This window comes from Anas acuta, chromosome 3 (assembly GCF_963932015.1).
Source record: "Anas acuta chromosome 3, bAnaAcu1.1, whole genome shotgun sequence".
Taxonomy (NCBI): domain Eukaryota; kingdom Metazoa; phylum Chordata; class Aves; order Anseriformes; family Anatidae; genus Anas; species Anas acuta.
This window is the reverse complement of record NC_088981.1, coordinates 10,717,525-10,744,632: the sequence shown is the minus strand read 5'-3', so window position 1 is coordinate 10,744,632 and position 27,108 is coordinate 10,717,525. Positions and strand designations below refer to the sequence as shown.

The following is a 27,108-nucleotide window of genomic DNA, read 5'->3' as shown; positions in this document are numbered from 1 at the left end:
ATCAAAGACTGGGAATGTTCCTGGTGAGGAAAATTCAACCCTAGATCGTCTTGCAAGACAAATACTTGCTGCTGCAGCCTGTGGGTAACATGTCAGGAATTAGTGACTGAATAGAATAAACCTCTAAAGTTTCCCTATCCTGGACACCGGGGACATGTGCAGTGCACAAACAAGCTTGCGGTACCTGGGAGGGGGAGAACTTTCCAGACAGGTGGAGCTCATCAGTTTTCAAAAAAACTGTAACTTCTGCTCAGAGATCAAACAACTGCCATATGGTGCTGTTTTTCCTATAGCACCAACATATTTAGCTCTGCCAGGGGAGGCCTGGGGAGCTGATTCTCAGCAGCCGTGTAAGAGATGGCTAAAATTGGAGCAAAACAGTAACAAGGCAGAATGGCTTTGGAGAAAGGAGGCTGAATGGCAAGTGCTGGAAGGAGTGATGTTCCCCCACTGGCTAAGTCCAGCAAAGGGGCACAGACCCACTTCTAGGGGTAGAAGCTGTTTTCACCCTAAAGGTCTGAGGCCTCAGGGGTGCTCACAGAGTAGAAATATCATTGTAATGGTCCCTAGTTTTTGTCACCTCTGGATGTGGATGGCATAATGTCCCCGCTTTTGGAGGAGACGGTCTGCAGAAGCAGTGAGGGCTGTCATCCTCCAGAAAGAGCCAGCTCTCTGAGGGGGTTTTGGGGGGCAGGCAAAAGTCAAGGTATCCCAAATGACAATGGGTCACTTCAGAGAAGGAGGTTGTGGAGAATTTGACCTGTTTTAACTTATGAAAGGCTGACAGCTACCAAGACACAGGTGTAAAAAATATATTTATTTTTTAGAGCTCTTTTTATATAACTCTACTCCTCCACCAAGCTCTGAATCAACACTATTTCAGTTTTTTTTTTTTAAAAAAAAAAGAGCGTGTTACTGCTCTGATTCTCAGCTCTAAGACCAGATCTCATTAAGAGCTGCAGTAACAGCACATCTAGCTAAAAGCAAAATTTGGCTCAAAACCCTCTCACTTCTGCAACACCCATTTTTCATTCAAGCGTTCAAAGTTGATGCAAAACATTTTTGAAAATTAGCTTTTCAACGCACACTGTAGTAATTTTTCCAGTGCCAACCATTGCACGGTGCATCTGTGCCGTAATAAACTTTTTGCAGTACCTTAAATTCGTCTTGTTATTGTCTATCAAGTCTTAATGCTAATCTTGTTCCAGTGCTGACTCAGTTGATGAGCATAATTTTGTGATGTAGGCAGCCCTAATTCGTGATCTTCTGGGGTTTCACAGAGTATCCAGAAACTTCCTCAAAAGCCATTTTGTGACTAAGATAGTCAAGAAAAATCTTTGGGCTTAATGTTAAAAGTTACTCTATAAATGCAAAGAAACATTTGACCATTACAAATGCAGTTTTAATTTTGTTTTATCAATAAAGGGATCCGTGCAGGAGCCACGTTACCCTGCGCTCCTAAGCAGCTTATTGTGTCACATTAGGGAACAAAAAAAGAAAAACAACACAAAAACATTGTGGCATTAAAGGCAGCCTGAATTTTTTTGTTCCCACCCCCTTTTTAGGCTTTCTGCTCCAGTAGCTTATGCTGTAGCCGTACTATACATCAAGTGACTTGAAAGCATCTGTAATGCTGCATCCCCAGCACTGTAAGCAAATAAACTATTTTTGTGCAGCAATCTGTAAGCTGCACTTCAAGAAACGTTTTGTCATCTACTGACAGACGTTCAGGAAGGCTCAGCGGGGATTCAGCGAAGAGGCTGGGCACTGGCAGAATGAGGAAACTTGCCTCATTTTCCTTGATGGATTAAGTTCAAACAACCTGAGGAAGGGGCTGATGGCAATAGATTTTCCTGGATTTCAGCTTTTTAGAATAGCTCAGCGGGAAGGGGCCTTTTAAAGGTTGAGTCCAGCTGCCTGACCTCTTCAGGGCTAATCAAAAGTTAGTGCATTACTGAGAGTGTTGTCCAGGTGCCTCTTGATGCCAGCAGGCACAGGGCATCAGCACCCTCTTTAGGAAGCCCGTCCCAGTGTCTGGCCACCCTCATGGCAAAGAAACTGTTCCTTGTGCCCTATCTGACCCTCCCCTGACACAGCTTTGTGCTGCCACCACACGTCTTGTCATCGGCTACTGGGGAGAAGGGGCCTTTGCCTTACAGAGCTGATTTTGGCTTGGTTGTTGGGTCTGTCCCTGCTGGACAAAATCCTCTTTCCTTTAGAGAGAGAGAGGAAAAAAAAAAAAGCCTTTCTGCCCTAGAGTCACCAGTCAGCATCCAGGATAGTTGCATTTTCATTTGCTTTCACTTCCAAGTGGTTTCCTGTAACTCTGGGATGTAAAGCTGGGTTCATTGAAGACTTACGTTTTTTCTTTTCCACACTGGTGTTTCACGGGAGCCTTCGCTTTCTGTCACAGAATGAGTTGCTTCCCCCTGCACTGCTGAAACTGCTGCTTGCTGAGTTCCCTTCGTGCCAGGCACTTCCAGAGACTCCGGACTGGATCAGGCCTTTCAAAGACTCTCCCGTACACCACTTCCAAGGTTTCAAGCTTCACCTGCTTTTTAGCAAGCAGGCACTTACACCAATGTTGATGGATGCTTTTTCCCTACTTCTTGCTCTTTGTGAATGAGCTGTTGGCAAGCGCTCCTGACTGCAGCCTTAATCTCTCTTTATGGAGATACGGAGGTTGCCTTCAGTGAGTCCCTGAAGTCCGCTGCTGCAGTGCTGAAAAGCTTGGTTCGCTGCAGGAACAGAGCGCAGTCTGCAGAGGCAAGCTCACTGACCTGATGGTGGAGCTGATTCTGCTGGGACCCATGGGGAACCAACACCCCCAGCACCTTGCAGCACGTGTCCTGCAGCTTCAGGTCTGGTTGCAGCTGTGTGAGCCCATCTGAGTTAGCTTCAGTTACTGTATGAATGCTCTGTCTGGGATAAGCCTGCCTTTTGCATCCCCATCCTTCAGGAAAAGCCAAAGTGCTTGGGCTGAGATCTCTTTAATTCTTGTGCTCTGCTGCTGGCTGCAAGAGTTGGGGCTGCTTTGAACTGCAGCCTAGAAAGGAGCCTAGAAGTGGAGGAGAGCCACGCTCCCTCCCAGCACAGCAAGGCCTGTGGAGGAGCTGACCTCTGCTGCTTCAGTGCAGAGGAAAAAAAAAAATCAAAGCAGGTTAGGCTTGACCTACATTTGGTCTTTGCAGTGTGCAAGTTCTCCGCTTCCTGCACTTTTCTCGTGGTGACCTTTTGTTCCTAGGAGGTAAGTTAAGAAGTGCTCTGAGGCATCACTGTATGTTTTGTAAAGCAAAATTTTCTTTCCAACAGGAAAGAATAATTTGAAGATTATTTCAGTCACAGGAAATCCCACAGTCAAATTAAAAAAAGGAAACTTGTTCTTGTAAAGTCTTCAAATATCGTAGGATTAAATCTCTCTTTAGGGCTGACATTACGGGTGGGATGATTGCCATTGATATCTCATATGCGCCATGTGCTTCAGAATAGGATTTTGCACCAAAGTGTCTCTCGCCACCAATCAAATCTCAGTGAGTGGAAAAGAAACGTCTGCCTCAGAGTGAGGAGGGAGAGGGAAGGGCAGGTGCTGGCGTTGGAGATGTCATAGTTACAGCTGGGAAAAGTACGGATAATTTTCCTCCACTATTTTGATCGCTATGTCTGCGAGCCGTGAACAGAAGTGGTAATTCAGAGGGCAAGAGGGAGAACTCACAGAGCAGCATACCATGGTCCTGGGCCCAGCTGTGCCAATGTTTTTATTATTTTTTTCCCCTCTCCCTTCCTTTTTGATGTGGCTAAGGACATGTTTTATCTATTTCTCAGTGAAGAAGGGGATGGAGAAGATGCAAGTGAACATGGACAGAAGTGTGGTGGTTTTTTGGTTGTTTTTTTTGGCTGTTTTTTTTTTTTTTTTTTTTTTTTTTTTTTTTTTTTAGTAGCTTGCCCACTGCAGAGCCAGCTGCCTCTGTGGTCACACAGTGCGCTGGCTGCTTTTGTGGTGTTTGCAAGCGTCACAGCTGACAAACTGCAGGGGGAAGCAAAAGCATCATGTGCGCAACCAAAGATGTCTGCAGGCAGCAACATCTCCAGAAGGTCCATCTGTAGCAGGAGCCGGCCGTAAAGCTAAGCTGACCTATTTTATCTTGCTGGATCCTGACACAGGCAAAATGTTACCCAGTCACAAATCATTTCTGCAAGGGCGCGTAACATCTTCTGGCCATGTTTTGTCAGTTGGCCCTGCTCGCCTTCTGTTACAATACCTGTCTTACCTAGGTAAAGTCTTCTGAGCAACCACAGAGACCTCAGGGACAGAGAGCAGCTTGACCTTATCAGTGGATCTGCCCCTTTCGTTTGAAGGATGCTAAGGTTACCAAGTCATAGGCAGGAGATGGCAGACAACATTTGCTGGAGCAAAACAGCCAGTATTTCACAGTGAAGAGCGGAGCCAGGACAAAGCCAGGGTGTGACCGTGCAGCTCAAGGTCAGGAGGGTTGAGTTAAAGTTACCCACGTGGCCTCGCTTCTGGCATGTCCCAGCTTCTGAGAGCTTAATTGGTAGTGTTCCCATGTCCTCTGTGCATGTCTTTCCTTATATATTAAAGAAAAAAAAAATACAACCAAACAACAACCAAATAGAAATCAATAAGTTTTATTGTGTGGCATCACATTTAACACCTACGTGGGGCTGAGATCTTTTGATTAGTTTTACTTTTATGGACTAGCAGAGCAGTAAAGTGTTGAATACCTGGACCAGGCATGGAAAGGCAGAGGGCATTGGCCAATGTGTTGGGTTTTATTTGGCTACACAGTGATTGTCAGCCTCTGTTTCCCCTCTGGGGGAACATGTTCCCACTGCTTAAAGGGTCTTTCACATTTGATCCCTGTGGGGCCAGCTGTGTCCACAACTGTTCCAAAGCTGCTCCTTCTTCCCCTCTTTTTCCTCTCTCCTCTTGCTTTTTGACCCATCCCAGGCTTTCAGCCCTGCTGATCCCATGAATGCAGCCCAGAGATGTTCCCTTCATTTGAGCCCTGACCCTGTTTAGTTTTCCTGTCCCTCTGTAACACCTCCTGCTTCTGATCATCTATGCATGGATCTTGCACGGTGCCCTTCCTGTGTCCAAGGTTTGCTGGATGACGAGCAGTCAGCACGATTTATTCACTGTGTGTGCAACTTGTCAGCAGATTTTTCTCCCTTAACATGAAGTGGTGGAATCCAAGGCAGCCAGCGCAGGCACTGAGCTTCGTGCGATGAACTCGCCTAAGCGGTGATTCTCGCTTGCACAGCATCTCCCTTTGCCCCTCTTTAGAGGCTGGCACACAAGCAGAGATTTTTGAACTCATATCACAAAAACAGTTTGTAGCGTAGATGGGCTTGTTATTAGATGTTGTGATTAACCCCTGGTGATGATCACCCAGCTTGGAACATCAAGGTACAGTCACGGAGGAACAGCGGGTCAGAGTCTCTGTTGATACCAGTCTCTGCAGTCCCGCTGAAGGCAACACAACTACGCCATTTCACACCACACATGGTGTGTGCCAGTCTTTATCTGGCATCTATAGCTCTAATAGGAACATACGCTTTGCTAAATTAAGAAGCAATATTTTTGTGCTTTAGGAGAAGCATGCTAACAGTCCTGACTTATTTTAAGGATGTGTCTTAAAAGCATTAAAAGGGGCATGAAATAATAATATATGTAATTTACCACTGTGGAGACTGTCAAGTGTTGTCATGCTACTGGCATCACATTTAATACACAGGCTGCCAAGAGGCATCACTAATAGAATTTGCATTAATATACAAAGCTTCTTTAAAAATTAATTAGCCAAAGTAGAGCATCATGTGCAGAGACTCTCAAACAGGAGAGAAACATTGAAGCCGTAGTGAAAGAAGCAGTCTCGAAGCTGCTTGCAAAGCCGAGGGCAGCTGGAAGCATTGCCCAAGCCCTTCCCTCCTGCCCAGATGTATGCAGGATGATGGGGATGCAGACATAAACTGACAGCGTGAAGCATTGCCGTGGAAAATTGTGAAGAAAATCATAGATTTGGAGTGGGCCCAGAGGCTGTTGTGCTGCTGCTGAAGGCTGTTGTGCTGCAGCTGTAAGCTGGAGAAGCTGCAAAGAAATACAAGCGACCTGTTAAGTCCTTGAAAGAAAATGTGATCTCTTCTAATGTCTTATTTCCACCTTTTAGAAACACCAGGCTGGAGGCACCAGCACTCCACAGCTTAAGCAGCAGGTGTAAGTGTGGGTCATGCATTTCTGTGTGAGCCCAACACTGCATGTGCCAAAGGCCAGCACGCTGCAGGCTTGCCTGGGTCAAACTGTCCAACAGCAGCAGCGAGGTGTCGCAGAGCTTATCAAGGGCACGTGATAACCCTCACCCAAAAGTCAGTCCCCCTCTTTTTGTGCTCTTTAATCAGCCTGCAAATGCAATGGCGGACCAACGAGTTGGGATGCTGTGACCTTGGTTGATTTATTAAATTAGCAGCAGACACACCTACCTTTGGTGCTTCAGTTTCTTCGTGCTGTGGAGATGGCTAGAGGTGGGGTTTGCTGTTCCATGTGGAGGAGAAAAAACAAACTTACTGATGGCATGTACTGGTGACCTTTCATTGGAAGCCGAAGGCAATGCGATGTGTGCCGACACGTGGGCTGGTTGTGGCCTGCTGTCCTTTTGTAGCTCAGGTTATAAATCTGTACCCAGGTTATAAATCTGAGTCATGGCATGGCCAATGAAAGGGGCCTGGCCCCATTGTCCACCGGCAGCCTTCACATCAGCTGAGTGGCAGGAAACAGGCCCAAGGTGCCTCTGTCAGTGAGCTTCTCTACCCCTTCCCTACCAAGAATTTCCCCCTGGCTACAGATATTTTCCTTCCGCACTACCTGTAAGCAAATGCTCCCTCTCCTGCTATCTGTTAAAAATATTCATAATTCCCAGCCTTCTCATATACTGTCACCTTGAAGATATTTATAAGCCGTGATCCTGTCCCTTTTGAGTTGAGGCAGTGCCATCGTTTCTATTGCAGTCACATATCCCTCAGTGTCTAATTTCAGGGTTTGTAACTCAGCGGTGGAAGGCTGGGCTGGGCTGGAATTTAGAAAGTGAAGTTTCAGATTGGAAGCAATAAAAAATAAAATCCAATATTGCTGTTAATGTTAAGCTTACAGAAGAGTGAGGGAGGTAAACATTTTTAGCCACAGTCTGGCTGCTTTTGGTGAGTTCGTTTTTGTAAGTCAGATGAATTGCAAGCAGTGCAGCCTTTTGGCTTTTGCAGCAGCTGCTGTCCCCTCGGCGCCTCCATCTGCCCCATGCAGGGATGCAGACACTGCAGCAGCTTTGCTGGGCAGCCAGCTCTGCTCCAAAGTTTGGTGGGCCAAAACAAGACCGAAAGCTGCCCCTTTTAGGGCAAATCCTGCAGTTTGAGTCCCTTGTCAGTACTTGCAGTTTTTTCCCCCTCTCGATGGAGAGGAATGCAAGTCACAGAGCCCAGGAGTGGTTTCCTGCCTTAGAGGAGGTGGTTACGGTAAGCCCTGCTGTACTCGGTGATCCTGTGTTTCTCTGATTCATCATTTCAGGTCTATGCTTGTTCCTCTGGCTGTCTGGGTTACTTTCCCTCTCCGCTCCCCAGGAAATCGTGTTATTAGCAATAAATGCTCAGACTGCCGGTAGCGTCGGTGGATTCGGCACACAGATCGAGCTCAGGGGACGTGAGCATCCCCTCGGGAGAGCTGAGGGGGTGGCTGGCAATGAGAAAACACCTACACGCCGTTCTGCAGCAAAGTGGGACGTGAATGCTCTCTCACCAAGTGGGGAAACTCAGAGAGCTCCTTGGCTGACCAGATGCACTGAGTAGCAGGAGGGGAAGGCAGAGCACAGAGAGGATGTCGAAGGATCCTGATTCCAGTCTGTCTGGGATGAGCTGGTAGCTGCGATGTGGTTAGAAGCTGTAAACGTGGATATTTTTACAGCTGGACTTTACCTGCTGGGAAATAACTGAGGAGGGGAATCCTTCTCAACCCATCCCCAAAAGCAGGCTGAAAGCACTGGAGTGGGTCTGAGGAGCAAAATGAGTCAAGGAACTCTAAGCCTAGGAAGGTTTTACTTTTATATATGAATGAAAATAGATATTTTTCCTTCCTTTCTTTACCTGTTGTGCTAGAAATGCTGCTCTGGTGGCTGGCCTGAGGAGCTGCCCTCACCGTGCTGCTTTCTGCAGCCCTGCTCCCCCGGGCAGCATCGCCCAGCACAAAATGGGTGTGGGATACAAAAACCAAACAGCTTTCAGTGTGGGAGTCCCCTGGGTCACAGAACAGAGTGCCCTGAGCATCTTTTAGAGCTGGGACCACAGACACGGTGCTGGAACAGCGAGCAGCTTCTCCCTGGGGGTGGAGGGCCTGCAGAGACCTGGGGAAGGAGGATTTTGGAGGAGTGAAGGGGGACTGGCAGCTGAAACCACCCGTGTACATCGAGAGGGCAAAAGGAAGGGCTGTGAATGAGATGCTGGGGAAGGTGGGCTGCTGCTTTCTCTGTGAGAGAGGTGTGAGGCTCCTGGGACAGGGCTGCACGTCCTCCGTGCGGTCTGCTGAGGGTGAGCGGTACAGAAAGGGTGCTGCGTGCGGAGCAGCTGCTCCACGCTACTGCTGAGGGTTATTTATCTTGGTTCCTCGCAGTCTTTGATTTCCCCAGAAACAAAGCAAATCCCTTAAGGCCTTTCTTTTTCTTGCCTTCCTCATGAAACCTGATTGTTTGAGATTCAGGAATCAGGTACGTTGGGAGGAAAGTTACGCAGGGAAAGCAGCGTGCCGAGCAGGGCACGCCAGCCCCTGTCTGCTACGTGCTGCACCCCGAGGCTGAGTCAGGAGCACGTTAGGAAATACTGATCTGACGCTGCAGCAAGAGCCTGCAGCTCCACGGCTGGGGACTGAAGCCATCGGAGGGCCTGAAGCTCCAGCAAAACATGTTCACAGAGGGCTTGGGGTGTAGTGAGCGAGAGGTAAATCCCTGCCTTCCCCTGTCCCCAGCAGCGTGAGTTGCTCAGCCTCAGATTTTGCCAGATCCTGCGTTCAGCCCCGCGGCTGGGCAGACCCGGCCTCCTGGCAGCCAGGAGAGAGCAAATCCCAGCCAGCCCCCGCCCCGTGCCTGCAGCAAGGCTGCTGGTGTGGCGTGGGGTGGTTGGGGAAGTCTGGGTGCCCGGGCAGCGAGGCCCCACGGCTCCGGGCTATTGCACTGCGAGGGATTTGGCAACATGATGAGCAGGAGGGTGACGGGGTCAGTGGAGCAGGCATGTGAATTATAAGCTGGTCCTTAGTTATATCACTGGGGACAAATGGAGGCTGAATATTCTTTACTCTTTTCCCCAGCTCTTAGCAATGCTCTGCTGCTTTTTACCCAGGCAGCTGGGGGCTGCACATCCCTGGCCCTCCTCTCCTTAGGAGATGGCAGCAGGCTCTGCGGCAGGGCCTTGAGTCCATGCACTAGCTGAACCCCCCCTAACACTTCCCATTGAGTCAGTGTCTCCGTGGGAACATTTTCCAATATAACTTTGGTACTGTAAATACTCGAGATATTTACTTTGTTTCAGGGCAGTGAGATCTTTGGTATGCCAGCCTGATATTTGTTTCCTTAGCCTGGCTTAGCCTTTATTGGCTGCGGGTGGTTGGGCAGGGGGAAGGGAGCAGCCGTGACTCCCTGCTCCTTTCCTCTCGGGTAGGTGAGGTATCACCCACGCAGGCAGATGGCTCTGGAGGAGACCCTCTCCAAGGAGCACCGCTGACACTGGACGTGGCAGAAGTCACAGTGCAGAAATATTAACAACAAAATCACATTGCAGATGTTATCATCAACCTGCCACTGATTTCCTCCCTCTAAAAAGACCTGGCGAATACTTGCGGCATAAGAAAGACAGGCTAATATGTGGATCTTGTAAACAGAGTACTTGTCAAGCACAGGCACTGCCGCTGAGGCACACATTGGCACAGGCATTTCTGCAGCAAAGCACTGGGTTTAGGCTTAGCCTGCCCACACAATGTCCTGCTGGGCAGATCTTGCATTAGCCCCGACCAGCCATGGCCTCGGACTCAACCCTGCGTGCATGTGGTGGGGACGTACTGCCTTGTGCCTGCATGCCACTGACCTTCTCACCACGAAAGCTTCTCCTGGCACAAATGGCTGAAGCAAAAAGGGCTCCTGGGCCGACCTGAGTGAAGCTGAGATGCTGCACAGACACCAGAGATTTAACCGCTCACGGAGGGACCCAGCAACAGTGCCAGAAAGTGAATCAGGTCTGCCCTGCTCCTTAAATTTAGACTTGTCAGCCCTCATCTCTCTCTCCAGCTTTGTGAAGCGTAACAGAATCCAAGGTAGTTACAAAACAATGTCAAAGGTGTTAAAATGATTACCATAAAAATACATCTGTTTCCTGCAATACTGCCTTGAAATGCTCCTGGAAACCAGAAGGGTGGCACCCGGCTGCTGGAGCAAGTCTTATGCAGACCTGGAGAAGAGAAGCCTGCTGGAATGGTGGGATTTTCTTTCCTTTTCAAATCATTATTTTAGGGAGTTAGAAAAAAGCAATTTGATTTCCAACATGGTGCAGATCACAATCTAGCTTCTAAATCCCTCTAACCTGATTAAGGCCTTAAGAGTTTCAACTATTGAAAAATAGGAGGTTTTTCATACAAATGTCGTAGCATAATGTCCCCAGTGCAGTGAATACCATTAGGTGCCGAGGCCTTATCTCAAGGAATCCAGCTAGCTCAGGCTGTAGGAAGCAATCTACACTACCAAAGGCTTTAATGTGTACATGTGTGTAAACACAGACTGTGTGTGTGTATATATAAAGCTCACATACATATACGTAATTGTAGTTTATGTGTATGACCATTTACAGCCAATCTCTAGAAGGGAATTTCTTTTTGCCTCTTAGAGATGTGTAGCTAGGCAAACAGCCTGGTCTAACAGTTTGGAGAGGTTCTGTTACCTTTGTTGTCCCTTGGATCCCACCTTTGCCAAAGGGAGGTGAGGCTCGGGCATGTGGCTGGTGATTGCAGAGACACAGATCCATCTGTGAGAGCTGTCTTTATATCACATACAGCGCAGTGAGTTAACACAGAAGACTACAGAGATCCAGCTCTGATAAAAGCAGCATGTATATTTTCCAGGAAAAGCAAGCACTGCAATTTCCTGGGGACCGCGAACCTTGGCGAGTCGCCAACCCTACCATGGAGGGAGTTTTGAGCTTCCTTGGGTGGAGGAGACTGTGAACATCACATCTCTCCTCCTGTCCTGTGACTTACCCACAGCCCTCTGAGCCCTGAGGGCAGAGCCCTGGTGCTTTCCATGGGGTTCGGCCTCAGAGCCTGGTGCATCCAGCACGTCTGCAGAGTGCAGCCAAACCCACGCAGAAGAGAGGAGCCGCCTGGGGCACGGGGGAGGCAGCAGCGGCACCAGCAGCAGTGGGTGGGTTTATTCCTCTCCACGCTTCCCCTTCCCTGCCTCCCAACGCTTTGTGGAGTTGTAAAGGTCAGAGCACTTAAACTCACCGAAGGGAATGCTGCACGTAGCACTTGGCTTTTCAGAAATCCAGCGTGATGGCGATTGTTAAACCTGCTTACTTCTATGCACCAACAGCCCCTGCGAAATACTGTGCTAACAGAATATATTTAGGAAGCGAGCACTGGAGAGTGGCTGAAAGCTGCAGCCAGAGCACCCCGGGCAGCTCTCTGCGAAGCCTCAGGTGAAGAGCTGTGGAACCAGCTGTGGGACCACAGGTGTCCTGCAAGCCTGGGGCAGGGCTGATGGATGGGGAGCAGGGGCCTCTGCCTGCGGGCAGCAGAAGGAGAGTGAGGAGGGCTTGACAGCTCTGGTAGGACACATCTGCTGGGCCTCTTGTGCTGCCTGTCCTCCCACACCTCTCCTCACCTCCCTTGGTCAATCCAGGCAGTACTCCCTGAAGCCCTAGGCTGGAGGAACTGGGTTGCTTGGTCATGTTGCAGTCTCCAGGTATATCCTGCTGGCCTGAGCTGAAGGTGGGAACCCACTGGGCTCCTGGTATAACTGCAAAGTGGCCAAGGCCACTCAGTCATGCATATTGTAAGGGTTGGAGCTTTCAGCTGGTCCACAGCTGCATTTGCGTTTTAGCAGCACAGATGCAAGTTGTAATCCTGCCAACAAGACGAATGTTTGCGTGTGTCCCACCGCATGAAAAGCTACAAGTTTCCTTGAGACGTTCCTGACTGCAACTGTGTTGTGGGTTAACCCCGGCAAGCAGCCAAGCACCGTGCAGCTGCATGCTCACCCACTCGCAGTGGGATGGGGAACAGAATCAGGAAGGTAAAAGTGAGAAAGCTCGTGGGTTGATATCAAGTCAGCTTAATAGATAAAGCAAAAGCTGTGCACGCAAGCAAAGCAAAATAAGGAACTCGTTCACGGCTTCCCATCGGCAGGCAGATGTTCAGCCATTTCTAGGAAAGCATCATGGGGCTTCATCGCGTGTAAAGGCTACTTGGGAAGGTCAGTGCCAAATCAGAACAATCTCCACACTTCATTCCTTACCGTTTGTGTCATGCTCAGGTCCCATACTACCCAGTGCGTCCTCATCAACAATTGCTCCCTTCCTGGCCTTTGGTATACAGATGTCATTCCCATAGGCTGCAGGCCACCCCTATAACACGTCCACCGAGTCCATTTAGGCCCCGAGCTGCGCTCTGTCTGTGCTGGTGGCTGCTCAGGACAGGTGTGGCCTGTTGTGGTGTTGTGTTCAGATACTGGACACGAAAGCCAGCCCACGTCACGTTGCTGCTGCACTTGTGCTGCTTCTTGTTAGGCTTGAGATAATTTAGGATTGCCGCTTGAAAGTTGCGAATTTCTAGCTAATTTGTCTTTTCCCCTGGAAAAGTACTGGGATATATGATCTCAGTGTGTGGTGGCAGCAATGGAGGAGCTATCGACAGAAATAGAGAATACTCCTGAGGATGCTTCCTAGCTGGCAGCTGAAAACTCGTCTGCTGAGCTCCCTTTTGGGTAACCGGAGGAGACTGGCTGTGTTAGCAATGGGAATTCAAAACCGTACCCAAGAATGGAGCCCAGTGCTCTTCCTCCCGGGTGGGAATACCAACTGGCTGCCTGTTTTAGTGCAAGGAGGGACATAAAAAGCAGGCAACTGTGGGGAGGAAGGGGCAGATGCAAGAGGGAGAAGCATACGGTGCTGGAAGTGATGTAGAGGAAACACCACTGCGAGCGGAGGAGAAACCAAGAGGGGTGCTCATCCCGGGGAAGGAAGGGGAACCCAGCGTGGGGTGCTCAGGAGGAGGGGAGGGAGGGATGCGATGGGGCAGAGGAGAAATGAGCAGGACGGATGGGTTTCCGTGGTTGCAATGAGGTAGGAGGGCAGAGACGATTAAAGCAGCGCAAAGGGAAGATGAAAGCAGGTAGCAGAAACCGCGAAAGTCTGTTCTCCAGCAAAAATTACAGCAGGAATAGGCCACTGTGCTGTTGCCATCTGACGATGCTAGGATGTTATTTTCGAGCCTTTAGTTTGACCTGAAAACTCCAGATTATTCACAAGCAGCTTGCAGTGGCAGGGCTCTGAGCGTGGGGGTTGGTTTTGTTAAGGCCGTCTCATTTCTTGTGCCGTCTTCACCTCTGCGATATTCGTGGGTACAAAGAATGCAGTACAAATACAGTTGTCTGTCTTTAAGAAATCAAAGTTGTTGTGATGCCTGGGGCTGAGACGGAGAGAGCGTTAGAGAAGTGCAGGCAGAAAGCTGCCTCTGTAGGGAGGCGAAGAAATCTGGAGTTAAATAAAGCAGCGGGCTCCAGCATCACGCTTCCACCTGGCCCCTCTGCACCGCACCCGCGCTCCCGCAGCCCCTCGGGTGAGGCGATGAGTGCGGCAGCCCAGCCATGCACGCGGGGAGCTGTGTTTCGGCGGCGATAAGCTCAGCCTCGCTGCCTGATTCGAGGCAGACTGCTTCGTGCCCAGCTTCCAGCCGCCGTCACGATAACGGATGGAAGCGGGTGGTGAAAAAACGGAGGAGCTCAGATCTCCCCGTGGGGAGACGGGAGCTGCAAAGGCGCTCGCTGCGTGCAGCAAAGCAGCGCCAGCCAAAACGCAAAGACATCCCCCACTGGAGCTGAAGCAGCGAGCTCTCTGGAGAACTCTTGCCACAGCCTGCTGCTTTTATATCTGGTCAATAAACATTAGATGCAATAGATGTTTCTTTGTCGATGCCTTTATCTGAACTTCAGTTACACTGGACGCTAGCCGGGAGCCATAAAATGCTTTATGCTGGTTTATTAAAGAGGAACTTCAATTACCCTGTTAAGAATTGACCATTCTCACCCAGTATATGAAAATCAAAATCTGTCAGTGTGGCTCAACGATGATTTCTTGTGTCCTGGGGAGGAGAGGGCTCAGTGCTGCTGCTGAGCTGTTCCAGCGCACGCCAGATCTCCCGGTACCACGAGGCCGTTTCCACGTCTGCTGCCGCGACGTCTCCTGCCTGCAGACGCCGTCTGTCCTGCATCGCTTTGTGAATGGGGTCAGAGCAACACAGAAATGTGCTTGAATGAAAACCCAGCCCTGGGGACTGGAAGCCAAGCTCTGAGCTCCTGCTTGGGATTTTGTTTGGGGGTTAAAAGCAACCATAAGGTAGGATGATGCATTCAGAGGATACGTCAGAAGCATTGCTGAGCCTAGCATCTATAGAAAAGGGGTTGTGTGCATGCTCTTCCTCACCTGCTCATGGAAAGCTGGGCACAGTCTGCACCTCAGGCTTTGGCAGCATCTTCTGCCTTCCTCAGGGCATTGCCTGTGAGAGCATCAAGTTGGTGCGTGCAACTGAAGCTGTGGGATTTCTGTGAGGACCAGGCACTGATGGCCAGAGAGGTGAAGCACTGGCAGCACCAATACTGAACTTGTGCTGTTTCACACCAGACCACAAACTGGCAGCTCAGCTGCTTAGAGGGAGACATAGTTTTGTGAGTACGGCTGAGTGACAGCCGTGCAAACAAAGCAGAAATGCTGCCGAGTGGTTCATGGTTTGTCTGGGCTTCCTGAGACCTTTCTCTTTGGTGACTCAGGATCTTGTCCTTCACATGCTCAGAAACACAAAGGATGCTCAGGCAATCTGCTTGTGGCAAACCTGCTTTCTTGTTGTTGCCGGTTGTTATTAATCCCACTAAGCCAAATGGTACGGATTGTGCTGAGGGGGGAAACTGCAAGTTGCTATCCAAGCCACGCAAGCTGACGAAGGCCTGGAGCCAGCAGGTGTGTGAACCAGGTGTGTGCCCACCTCCCCACCTGAAACCCAGTAACAAAACCTGACCAGGACATCTCCCTTTGCACGGTTGTTTTGCAGCCTTCCCAAGGGGTTATATGGAGGAGAGAAGCACAGCGTGGCAGAGCTTGCTCAGAGGTGTTGAATTGGCTGCAGGGCCTACAGGCAGCAGGAACGATGAGGAAAGGCCTGCTCTAGGGGCTGCCATCACCTGCCGCTTTCCACAGAGCTCATCAGAAATACTCAGGATCTCATTTCTCCCAAATCCTCTGGTGGTCGCAGCCGATGCTCCTCCCTGTGCAGCTCCAAGCACGCTGGGTCCTGCTCGAGAAACAGCATCCAGAAGCTACCGAGTGGCCGGCGCGAGTTAACCGGTAATAGCAGCAGGAGCCACTGAGTCTGTAAAGCAAAATCAATGATGCAGGATCTAAAAGCTGCACTAAATAACTCCTCAATAATAATAAATCTCGTTACCAACAGCTCTCAAGCAGCTTTACGATGGAAATGGTGCTCTCGCTTTGCAGAGGGGAAGATTCGGGCGTCGAGGAACGAAGCGATTGTTCCTAGAGGTGCAGGAGGGAAGCGAGGGGCTGGATTGCTGTGCTGCCTTGCCTCCCTCCCACGGCTGAGCGGATCTGTGCGGGAGCAGCCTCGCTGGCATTTTGTGGCTCTCCAGCAGGTGTCTGGGGGAGCTTTTCCTGCTGGGCACCAGGCTCTCGGTCTGCCCCTGCAGACAGGAGCCTGCCTGAGGGGTTTTGTCTCCTCCCTGGATTCTGCACACACAGCAGAAGCGAAGCAGTCTGCGCACGGTTCAAGCCTCTGTTTTGCAGCAGGTGATGGGAACAGCAGCGCTCAGGAAATGCTGGTGCCTGATGTACACACGTAGCTGTGTGGCTCCAGCCGTGCTCGCTTGTCACTGTGTTTCTCTCCCTCTCTCTTTCAAAAACCCATTTTTTCTCTTAACTTACTTAAAAATGACACCTGCACAGGGCCCAGGCAAGCCTGTGCAAGGGGCAGCCTCATCATGGGGTTGCTGATGGGAAGCAGATGCCCCTTGTGAATTGGGGTTGTTAGCAGCCGCAGATGGCTCAGGGCTAAATTTCCCAGAAGGGTTCCTGAGGGGCAGGGAGAAATTCAGGTGCAAAATCCGAAGTGCAGGGGCCTGGTTTCAAGCCAGAGCCTTTAACCCTTTTCTTACACACACACACACCTTTTTTTTTTTTTTTTTTCCCTACTTTTCTGTAAATCGGTTAAACCAGTATTTGCCTCATGCAAGGCGGTGATGATGAATGAACTCCTAAAGCACCGTGCCGTGATGAAAGAAGAAACACCGCCCTCGGGGATGCGCTTCGTGGCTTCGGAGCTTATGCTGGGGACAAAGAGGAGGAGAACACGGGCTGCGATGCCCGCGCTGGCGTTTTCCTGAGGATGAGCATGATCTTTTGCAGCAAAATCCTGACGCTCGGGCTAATCGCAAGGGCTCTCTCTCCTCTCTGCCTCGGCAGAGGGCGGCAGAGATCGGAAGAAAAAAGGCGACAGCAAGCTGCGGCAGCGGCCGGGAAGGGGCGGGGGGATTTATCCCCGCTGTGCCTGTACACGAGCAACCCGCTGGGTTGCAGAGGGGGTGCGGGTCCCCCCGGTCCCTCCTGGTTCCCAACCAGCTCAGAAATCCCAGCGAGGGCTCAGCCCTGCATCGCTGGTGCACTTGGAAGGAAGGCAAATGTCTTTCTGGCCTCTCGGCCTGCGCCTTGCACCAGGTCTCACTCCTGTCCGCTGGCTGGCAGGAGGAAAACGCGGTGGTTAAAGGTTTGCAGGGAACGGAGTAAAGCAATTCGGAATGACACCCGCGCCCCAGGCCTTGCTCTGAGCTGCCAGGAAAATAGAGCGGGCAAAATGCTCTCCGTGCCTCCTGCCCAGCGGAGGGAAAAGCCTCGAGGAGGGACCTTTCCCCCGGCAGCGATTTGGGTTCATGCCATGGCGGCAGTCAGCCCCTTTCCCTCCCTTGGCTTCAGCAGCAGGCACCCGACCAAGACGGTGCCGGGCAGCTCCTGCTTGCCTCCTGGGGCTGGGCTCATGCAGGTTTGCAGCAGGGGAGCAGATCTCTGCAGCAGGGTGCAGCACGGCACCGGCGAGCGGCACAGCACATCAGCATCACCCCCTTTCTCAGGCTGCTGCACCTATATGGGGCACTGCCCAGCAAGGCAGGCCAGGAAATGTTACCAAAAACCAAAGGGAAGGCGCTGGGTATCCATTGCCCCAGCTCTGCTGGCTGCCTCAAACGTGGGGGAATTTCCTCATAAAGTGATTCAGCTTTGCATTTTGGGAACGCTACTTGCTGGGCTGTAGAACAGGGTCATTAGGGCTCCAATTATTTCCACCGTATGACAATTATTAGATTATAACTTTTGCTTACCAGAAGCTGCAGCAGAAGGAAGGCACCAACGTTGCTTTTCTTTGGCATGAGCCTCTCCCTGAAGCAGAGCTGTCTGCTGAGGACTTGCAGATATATATTTGGCATATCTTTGAGGGATTAAACAGTCTAAAATATCCACTGGGCTGCTGACTGCTTTGGCACGGTGTCTCGCCTGTTCAGATATGACTTTCACTTGTGCCTTTCGCTTATGCTTTATTTTTTGGGGCTTAGTTTATTGCTTCCAGGCAAGTTTCTGACAGTTGTCAGTATCCCAGGCAGAAAACCTGGTGAAAAAGTCCTGAAATCTCAGCTGCTGCAGCATCAGCCTTGTAAGCTCTCAGGCATTTCTCACTGCGAAAGGAATGAGCAGGGTGCTTCTTGCTTCTCTGCGCTCTGCTGGGAAATACCGGGGTTGCATCCTTCTTCCTCCTTCCTCTGCAGGGGTATTCAGCTCTTTTTTCCCCACTGCCTCTTTGATGCAAGACTGACAGGCAATCTCCAGATACGGATCTCCACACGAGTGGGCTCAGCACCGTCTTTACCACCGTTTCTTGCTGCAGCTAAGTTTCAGACTGAAAATGTTGGCAGCAGCTGTGACGATACTGAGGATGGGTGCTGGGGAGTTTCTCAGGCGTGTTCTGTACATGGGCCCTGAGGTGCTGAGCAGGAGATAAATAAGCAGCCCTGCCAGGTGACAAGGGCCATAGCATAAGGGGTCGAAGGGTGTTTGTTGGCATCCTCGAAGATTTTTTGAAGATTTGGAGCAGATTTTTAAATGTAGGGCTCTAGCTAGGAGACCCACTCTTCTGCCAAGGGCTCGCTCATCCCTGGGAGCAATCCCACCTCTCCCAAGCATGTAAATATAGAGAAGGAAATACAACTGGCCAAAGGCCACAGGTATACATATAATTGGGGTGAAAACTATTAGTGGGAATTCTGAAAAGCCTGATAAAAGGAGATTTTAAGGATGATTTTTTTTTTTTTTTTAAGTTATTTACAATCTTATCTGGAGCTCAAAAGAAAATGGCCAGCTTTCCAGTTTTGAAGTTTTTGACTACAAACCTCATCAAAAATGTATTGAGGAAAATATTTCAACATCTTTTCAGCAATCCCCCAGCAGGTCTCGCTGTGAATGCTGAAGGCTCATTTTAAAATTGGTTTCTGTAAACAAAGCAACACGCATCTCTGAAATTCATTTTCACTGCATATTTTCTGTATTCAGGAGCAGTTCCCTCCCACAGCTGCTCACAGAAAGCAAACCACACGGGGTTAAGAGCCCAGCCTCAACAAATTTGTTTTAAAAAAAAAAAAAAATGCAAGGGAGTGTTTCAAAAATGGATGGTGCCTTTCAGCACACAGGAAGAGGTTTGACTGTTGAACTCAGTTATTCATAGTTAACAGAAAATGAAATTTGTTCAAGCAGCGAGGCTTTAAGGGGCACAGAAACCCTGAAACTCCGAGGCTGGTAAGGGAAGAAGCCAGTGGTTTGCAATTAACAGCCAGGTCAACCAGAGGCAGCTGGGAGGGGGAGGGCTGTGCTCCTTTGGACATGCAATGCCCTCAGCTGGGCAGGAGGGTGGTGGGAGAGGTGCAGGCTGCTCCAGGGAGGTGCTGCCAGGAGGATGGGGGTGCTGGGGGATTACAGGAGGGAGGGGATGAAAGTCATGATGAAATGTCTTTTTTTGTTGTTGTTTTTAGTTATTCCTTTTAAATAAATGTTTGTATTTAATTTCTTCCTTTTCTCCTTAGTGGGTGTTAGGTCATTCTGGTCCATCAGAGAGTAGCTGCTGACATGGACACTCAGAACTAGCAGGCAATGTGAAGTTACTTTTGGGGCACGGGAATGTTTCTGGTTGTCCCCCTGTAATGGTCGTACAGCTCAGCAGCAGCTCCCTGTAGCATTCTGGGCTTCTCCTGTGTCTTTCAGCCAGCAGGTTGGAGCTGTGCTGCCCTAGCCCAGCAGATTCCTGTTCTTACAGTCTACTCCTCATCTTTCTGTGGCTCTTCCATCTTCTCCTTTCAGGGCATGTGAGCTCTCTTTGCTGTAAGCAGGGTGTCAGGTCTGTGCACACAGTGGGTTTCCTCACCTCTACCCCTTTGGGAACAGCATACTAACTTATTTTAATATATATATATAATGTTTCTTGCTTTTTTTTTTTTTTTTTTTTTTTTTTTATCTTCTGGGTGTCTCTAATGCTTATAATGACAGTGTATCATGTATTAGTCTTGTTCAAGCCAAGTTCATTTTGGGGGATGCCAGGGGAGCCCTTGCTTGGGGATGAGGAAATCCTCCTTCCTCCAGCTCTTTAAAGCCTCTTCAGTTCTTTTTGCTGGAACTCTTCCCTGATCTGTTATTATAAATGAGATGTTCCTTGGAGCTACGGCAAGTGAGTTGTAGCAGTAGTAAGGGTAAATTAAATTTCCTGTGGTTCCATCTCAAACAATTCATAATCTGGGCTATTTGAGAGCCATTCAAAGGTCCTAAGCCGTAACCATATTTATTACTTCCATTTTGTTTACACCAGCTGAGGAATTCAACTTCTTGTACTGCCTGTTCTGTATTAGTCTAAGGGAATAGACTGCTGTGACTGGAACAATATTTGTGTTGCAATTTGCCTTCAAAAAACAGTTTTGAATAGCAAATGTATTGAAAATGGGAAGCAGGAAGAAAAACCATGCACTTACATTTCAATTCATAAATATGTATTTTGTGGAACGGGGGCAAATTGGAAAAACTACGTGGGCTGAATGTGGGAAGCCTGTAAGATTACATGGGGTCAGAGGTGAGAGGACTTCTCGCCAGATGTATTTTGTTTCATGGCCATTACAGAAGCTGCACTAATGTTGTCATCCCTAGGTGCTGACTTCCACTGTGTGCCTAGACAACATGGTCAGAGCTTGTAAGTATTTCGACAGCAACAGTGGAGGCAAGCTGGTGAAACCACCTCGTGGCTTAGAGAAGCCTCAGGGACAGGATCTGCACAAGGGGGCACATTGCTTGTGGCATCAGGTAGAAATGAGTGAGTTTGGGTGGGGGGAGTGATGAAGAGGGGAATTAGCTGGCTTCATACACATCCCTGTGTGGGAGAAGAAAGGAGCACAGTGGTGAGGTATTGCAAAGCTTCAGTTCAAGATAGGCCTGAAGAAGTTTATAATCCAGTGAGGTCTTGTCCATCAAAAGTACCTCAGTGCACTGTTGTTATTGTGTCCCGTGTTACTTAGTGAGTTTTGAATTTGTTACTCTGCACTGAGGCTTCCTTGGCTACTTCCCTTAGTTTGAACCAATTTTCAGAATTGATTTCAAGGTTTCAAAAGTATCTTAAACTTTAAAGAAAAATTGTAAAGGGTGACTAAGGCTAGATTACAGCCTGACTGTCAGCCAAAACTGCTGTACAATGCCTCTAGTCCTAAATTGCATGGATGTGCAGAGGTGCTCTTTCCGTCTCCTTCCAGTGTTGCTGCCCTCTGTCTGCTTAATTTTTCTGCACTGGTTTTCTGCTTTGATTTATTTCTCGCTTGTGCTGCCTGTATCAAGAGAATCACGATTCTGCCTCAATTTCTTTGACCTCCTACCTGTATGTTTCCTTTTTCCTGATACCTTTTCTGGCACACAGCTGATCCAGATTTCCAGAAGGCTCCCTCACCTGGAGAGTGGTGCTTTACTCTTGGCTACCAAGGTCTCCTATCACTTGGTACCCTTTAACACTGTCCATCAAATCACCACTCAGCTTTTCAGTGACCAGTCCATTACCACTGTCTCTCTCTCCCCTTCAAGCCCTTCCTTCCTCTGACACCAATTCTGCAGCTCGACTCCCCTTGTGATACCTGCTTACGGATTCCTAAAAACTTCTTACCCTGATGCTGCATCATGCAACTCTCCTACTCTCTCTCTGGTGTACAAGGACAGTCTGGACACATATTCATCACCTTGCTCGAGGTGACAATCCTGAAAGGTGCTTCTAAACTCCAGCCAAACCCCTCAGTTTTTTCTTCTCATACCTGCCTTCATCTCACTGAGCTCAAGGCCAACAAATATGAAGACAGTTTTCCAGTCCTTTTTTTCCTCTCTCCACTGGACAGCTTCCCCATCCTACCTATTGCTCAGCCTTGTAAGCTGGGTGTCATTGATTCTCATCTGTTTCTTGGTCTACATCCAGGTTTCCTGATAACCCTGCTGCCAGCTGAGGAGGTTCAGGTGACTTTCAAGTGACTTCTGAAGCAAGAATATATGTTGTCAGCCTTCTCACAAGGGGAAGGCGATATTAACAACTGGGGGGACACATCCCTCCCAGGCAGGAAGCTGCAATGTGCGCTCGTTTTGTTGGGTCTGGGTGCTGCAGGATGAGCAGCAAGCTGTGGGAACTCAGAATTCATGAGAGGCAAATGCTGGGCCTCACAACTTGGAGGAGAAAGTCATCTCTGAATGCTTTCATAGGGACCTGCATGTGTTTGGCACCATGCTTGCCTTAGGCTGACATGTTGGCTTTCATGGGGAATAAATCTTGGTGCTTACTTGGTCTTGGTGACCACCCTGGCTAAAGAACAAACTGCCTTGGAGAGACCATTAAATAAATGCCAATGCTTCCTTGTGGAAAACTGTGGAGTGGGGAATAAATATGGATTGTGGGTTTTACCCTTTTCTTTCTGTGGAATCTGACTTACTGTTCTCTTCTGTTGTAGCCAAACTGTGGTGTATCTCCCTTCCTACGTAGGAGGCCAAAACATAATGAATGGGTGCTTCCAGGCTTTTCCTTACTACTGGAGCAGTTGGATGCAGCTGCTAAGTTTGAGGACCAAGAGGATGTTCAGTCAACACTGACTGTAACCCTGCTGTGAATAGGAGTTATACAGGCTCAAGAAACTTACACCTGTGCTGACTTGTGGTGTCCCAAATTGTGTGAGCTTGTCTAAGGCCAGACTGAATCAAACCCTTCTGACACTTCTGTACTTGGTTAGATGTGGTTATCTGAGGACAGCAGAGCTAAAGCACTGATAAATATTGCAAAAACTATTGCAAAATACATGGCTCTTGCTAAACTTGGTCTCTTTTCCCTTCTTTTTATAATGGCAGGCTGCCAGAGATGTTGCCTGTGTTCTTCAGTGTGTGCATCTGGTTTTTGCTCAGCACCCTCCCAGCTGTCACTAACCCATTTTGCTTGGCATACAGACCTGTTGTGTCTGTGGCAAAGAGCTTTCTATGGCTTCCTATGTGACTTGGGACTCAGGAATATCTGTGTGGTGTGGATTTGGGGTTAGTGTTGCTTTTTTTGTTTGTTTTTAACCAAAAGCACATGTTTAGTGGCTGGCTTCTGTTGAGAGTCTGAGAGCTTAGCTCAGCCTTAGACCCTTTCTACCCTCACCTTCCATCTCAGCGCAGCCGGCTGCTCTAACAGAAGCTGGCATCCAGGTTTTTCTCCTGGCACAGCATTACTTGTTCAGTGAGGCTGCAGTAGCATTAAAAAGAAAAGATGCAAGAGCCCAGCCGCTGGCTGCTGGCCTTAGGCTACCTGAAGCAGTTGGCTGTTCATGCAGAAATGCTTTCTGAGCACTGGAATTCCTTAATGGTGTTTTGACGTCTAACACCCAATCAAGTCAGCATTAGATGCTTATTATACTCTGTTCTCTGAAAATGCCACGAGGTAGTTATGTGTTTGTTTACATGCTGAAAAATAAACATCACTGCCTTTTCCTCCTGGAAACAAGTACAGGAACAGCAGGGAAGGCTCTGATATGTAATAGTGACACCATTTATTGTTTGATACCATCAGCAGACAGCATTGTGGCTGCTCAGATCATCCACTCTTAATGTTGAGACAGACTCTGAAAGCCCTAAACGATAACACAGCCTTGTATAATCTGCAAAAAGCCCTAACCAAACCAGCCAAAGAAAACAACTGGGGGTGAGAATAGAAAATCTTGGGTCAGGGAGTCCTATGTAATGTCCCTTGGGTATGTTTGGAGCTGCGGAGGGGAGAGCCCTGTGTGGCTCTGTCTGAATGAGGAAAAGCTGCTGCTCCGTGTCTCGGGAGGGACAGCAGGCAGCTCCGGCCCCATTGCTGCAAAGTGACATAAGGCAAACAGTGCCTTGGGCAGGGAAGCCCTCTGTTACTGAGGGCTTAAAATAGTTGTAAATCACAGAAGTATAAATGTTGAATCAAACCCCCTTCCTGTGCAGATCATGGTGTTTGCACAAAGCGAGCTGTCTCCAGCTGCGTGCAGCTGGGTGGCTCACCTCAGGCTGCGTGCAGTGCCGCTTCTCTTCCTCTTCCATTATTCTGGTGCTGTGCTGATGCAGGAAGCCAGCCCTACACTGGGGTGGCTGAGAGGAGCAGCAAGAACCCCTTGCCGTGGCTGTGCTGATACATTCTGCTTTACCTGGGATGCTTGTTTCTAGTAATGCAGTTTTCTGTCGTCAATATATGAACCCCTCTTTCAAAATAAATGAACAGATGACTTTACCTGTGCACATCTTTTGTTCGCACAGGGTGCTGGCTTCTTACAATTATAAAGGCTGTAACACCTACAGACCAATACTGAAGGCAAAACAAGCACAGCTCGTTCTTACAGTGCCATATTGATGCACAAATGTGATTGCTGTTGGTGTATAAGGACCACGTGATGTTTTTGCATCCAGTTCACTAAGATTTTTGTTGTGTGAATTTGTTGTGTGTGTGTGCCTGGTGTTATTCATTATTTGGAAATACGTGGCATAACATTGTATTATGCACAGGAAAACTGAGCAGATGGATGCTGACTGCCCTGTTCTTCACATAGAGGTCTATCCAGGCCTGCTTCACTGCCAGACCTGGATATCTTGATGGCACAATGCACTCACACACAAAGGACGTGTCTCCAGGCACCTCTGTGCTGTACACGTGGTAATGTAGCATGACTGGGAGAGTCCCTAAAAGTGCTTACCCAAGCTGGAGGCATCCTGTCTGCTTCGGGCCACAAGCACACAAATACTTGTGCAGGGATGGAGTGGCTGCCTGCTGTGTAGAACAGTAACACAGGTGAAAGGAGCACAAGTATTTCTACTCCTCCATTGTGCTGCCTACAGTGGAAGCACAAGTTCCCCCCTTTTTGGGGGGGTACAATGTGTGAAGATTGTGTGAGACTTCGCAGCCTATTCTGCCTGGAATGAAAAATCTCAAGGATGAGGCTGATAAGGATTTGTTGTGCTGAAAATGGCTGTTGGGAGGAAAAAAAAGCTGCGAGGAAGGGGATCTTTTCAGAGGCTACCTGCCAGCAAACCGAACTTCTACATCGTGATCTGAACTATGGCCCCTTCTGCTGGCCAGGTTAGCTAGTTCCCTTCGCACTTACTTTCCCTTCCATTTGCCTACAGTTACCCTAATGGACACAGGCTGAGTTACCAAGTGAGGAGTGTCTGCAGTACGTGTGCAGCGGAGAGCTGAGCAGCTCTCTGAGGGTGGAGAACTCTGCTGATTAACCTCCACAGCATAGCTCTGCCAGAAAGAGTTTTACCTTGTAGGATGAACTAGGAGTTTCTGACAGTCCTGCTTGATTTATTTTGATGGCTATTGTTTAGTGAATTGACCCCATGCCTCTCCTTTGAGAGATGGGTTTTTATTTATAACTGTTTATGGGCATCCTGCTCCTTGCCTGCACTGCCTTCTGCACCCAGCTTGAACACTTATTTTTGTTACTTGCAGTCATCTGCAGCCAAGAAGAATTTTTATGCTGACAGGCAGAGATGATATGCTGATGTTAAGAATTCCAAGACAGCTGATACGTTGAAATGGTATCTCACTTGCCTTCAAAGTCTGTCTTCATACTGGACTATTAAAATGCTAAACATATAGGGAAATTTTCTGAAAGTAAGCAACTTGTCATAAACTAATCATACACAACTGTGTTCATTCAAATGTTATGTTCAGTAGTGGTATTTGAAAATACAAATAGTACCTCACTAGTTATATCTCCTTGCTTTGTGTTTGTCTTGGGTCTGAATTCTACATTTGGATATGCAGCTAGAGTTGAAATGGGTTTGCTGCATGTGGTGTCGTGCAAGCAGTGGTGTTTTCAAGGTGACTGCATAGTCTTTCCCCAGCGAAGTTCCACCAAAAGCACTTCTGCTCTTCTCATACCTAGACAAACTCATGGAAATGCTGTATTGCACACCAACAAGGGCAAAAATCTGTCCTTATTACAAATAATACAACCAGAAGGGAAGAACACCTTCTGAAGCTCAGATTCCAGAGATTTGAAGTTTAAAAATCAGTAAAATTGAAAACAAATCTTCAAAAGTAGCTGTTTTCTGCAGCCAGATGGCTCTTGAGGCCATCTCAGCATATTTTATCTCAGCATAAAAATAAATTTTAAAAATGCATGCTCTCAAACCAGATGCTGATCACATTCACAGTGTTTGTCTAGGCCAGTGGCTTTCTTTCCTGGGGAACATGAACATCACTACACTGGATGATCAAGGAGTGCACTGCATTGCTAGAAAACTCTGTACTATGTGCAGATAGTAATTAGCTGAGGTCCTGAAACACAAGGGAATTTATCCCTTATGCTTTAGCTAACGAGACTCTTCTCACAATCTACGTAAATATTTTTTTAAGCTTCCAACAATAATTGGGCAGAGGGTTCCATAGGATATTTACACACTATACAGTGTTATTTAATGTGTGCTGCCTTCCTGTTTTTTCAGTGTTCTGACTGTTCTTGTACCCTACAAAAGAATAGGTTTCAGTTCAGTTCTCCACGTTCTTTGCTGCTTCAGATATCCTTCATAGCATTCCCTCCCACTTCTTAGCTAAATGTTTCCAGTATTTTCAGCCTCTGCCTACCCAAAGCTCATCTGTTATTACCTTTTTGAAGCTCCAAATCAAGCTCACTTCTGTGCTCTCAACTCTCTTGCAGATACACTGAACAGAATTCAAGAGATGCTGCATCCTTCAGCAGAACCTGTGCAATTTCATCCTGGTCATAACACAAATCTTGACATTATATGCTTCCTACAACAAAATTGCAGAACCTCTACACTAAATTACAGCAGCCTGGCCAGATCATTTTTTTAAGATGCTAACTTTTCCCCACCCATAGATCTCAATGGCAGGACATATCTCAAATGACTTACCTCATTTGAGGGGGCAAGGGTTGACTTGGATTGGTTTTGTATGTAGTTCTTAATACAGGAACCTGCCTTAACAAAATTTCTGAATGTTTTTCAATGTGTAGGCCAGTTTGAAAATATCCTATTATCCTGATAACAGCTTTGCAACAGTGCAGTTGGGTAATACAACCTCAGTGAGTGAGGGAAGAGGTATGTGTATGAGACAGAACATTAAGGCAGTATAGTTAACAGCAGTAGTCCGGGCTATTAACTGCTTTAACTCCTGTACTTTCTCTTGACTTTGCAGACGACTAAGAACATGTCTGAAATCTGAAA

General features: G+C 48.4%; 2 long non-coding RNA genes across 2 annotated transcripts; one reads left to right on the top strand and one right to left on the bottom strand.

Moving 5' to 3' along the window:
• The first annotated feature begins 15,281 nt into the window (after positions 1 to 15,281).
• On the top strand, positions 15,282 to 16,223 carry LOC137853379 (uncharacterized). Its single transcript, XR_011094453.1, has 2 exons — positions 15,282 to 15,651; positions 15,758 to 16,223. It is a non-coding gene; the product is annotated as an uncharacterized lncRNA (long non-coding RNA).
• A 235-nt stretch (positions 16,224 to 16,458) lies between these two features.
• On the bottom strand, positions 16,459 to 19,288 carry LOC137853378 (uncharacterized). The gene is made up of 2 exons (XR_011094452.1): positions 17,691 to 19,288; positions 16,459 to 17,054 (listed from the first exon to the last, which is right to left on the bottom strand). It is a non-coding gene; the product is annotated as an uncharacterized lncRNA (long non-coding RNA).
• Between the last annotated feature and the right edge of the window lie 7,820 nt (positions 19,289 to 27,108).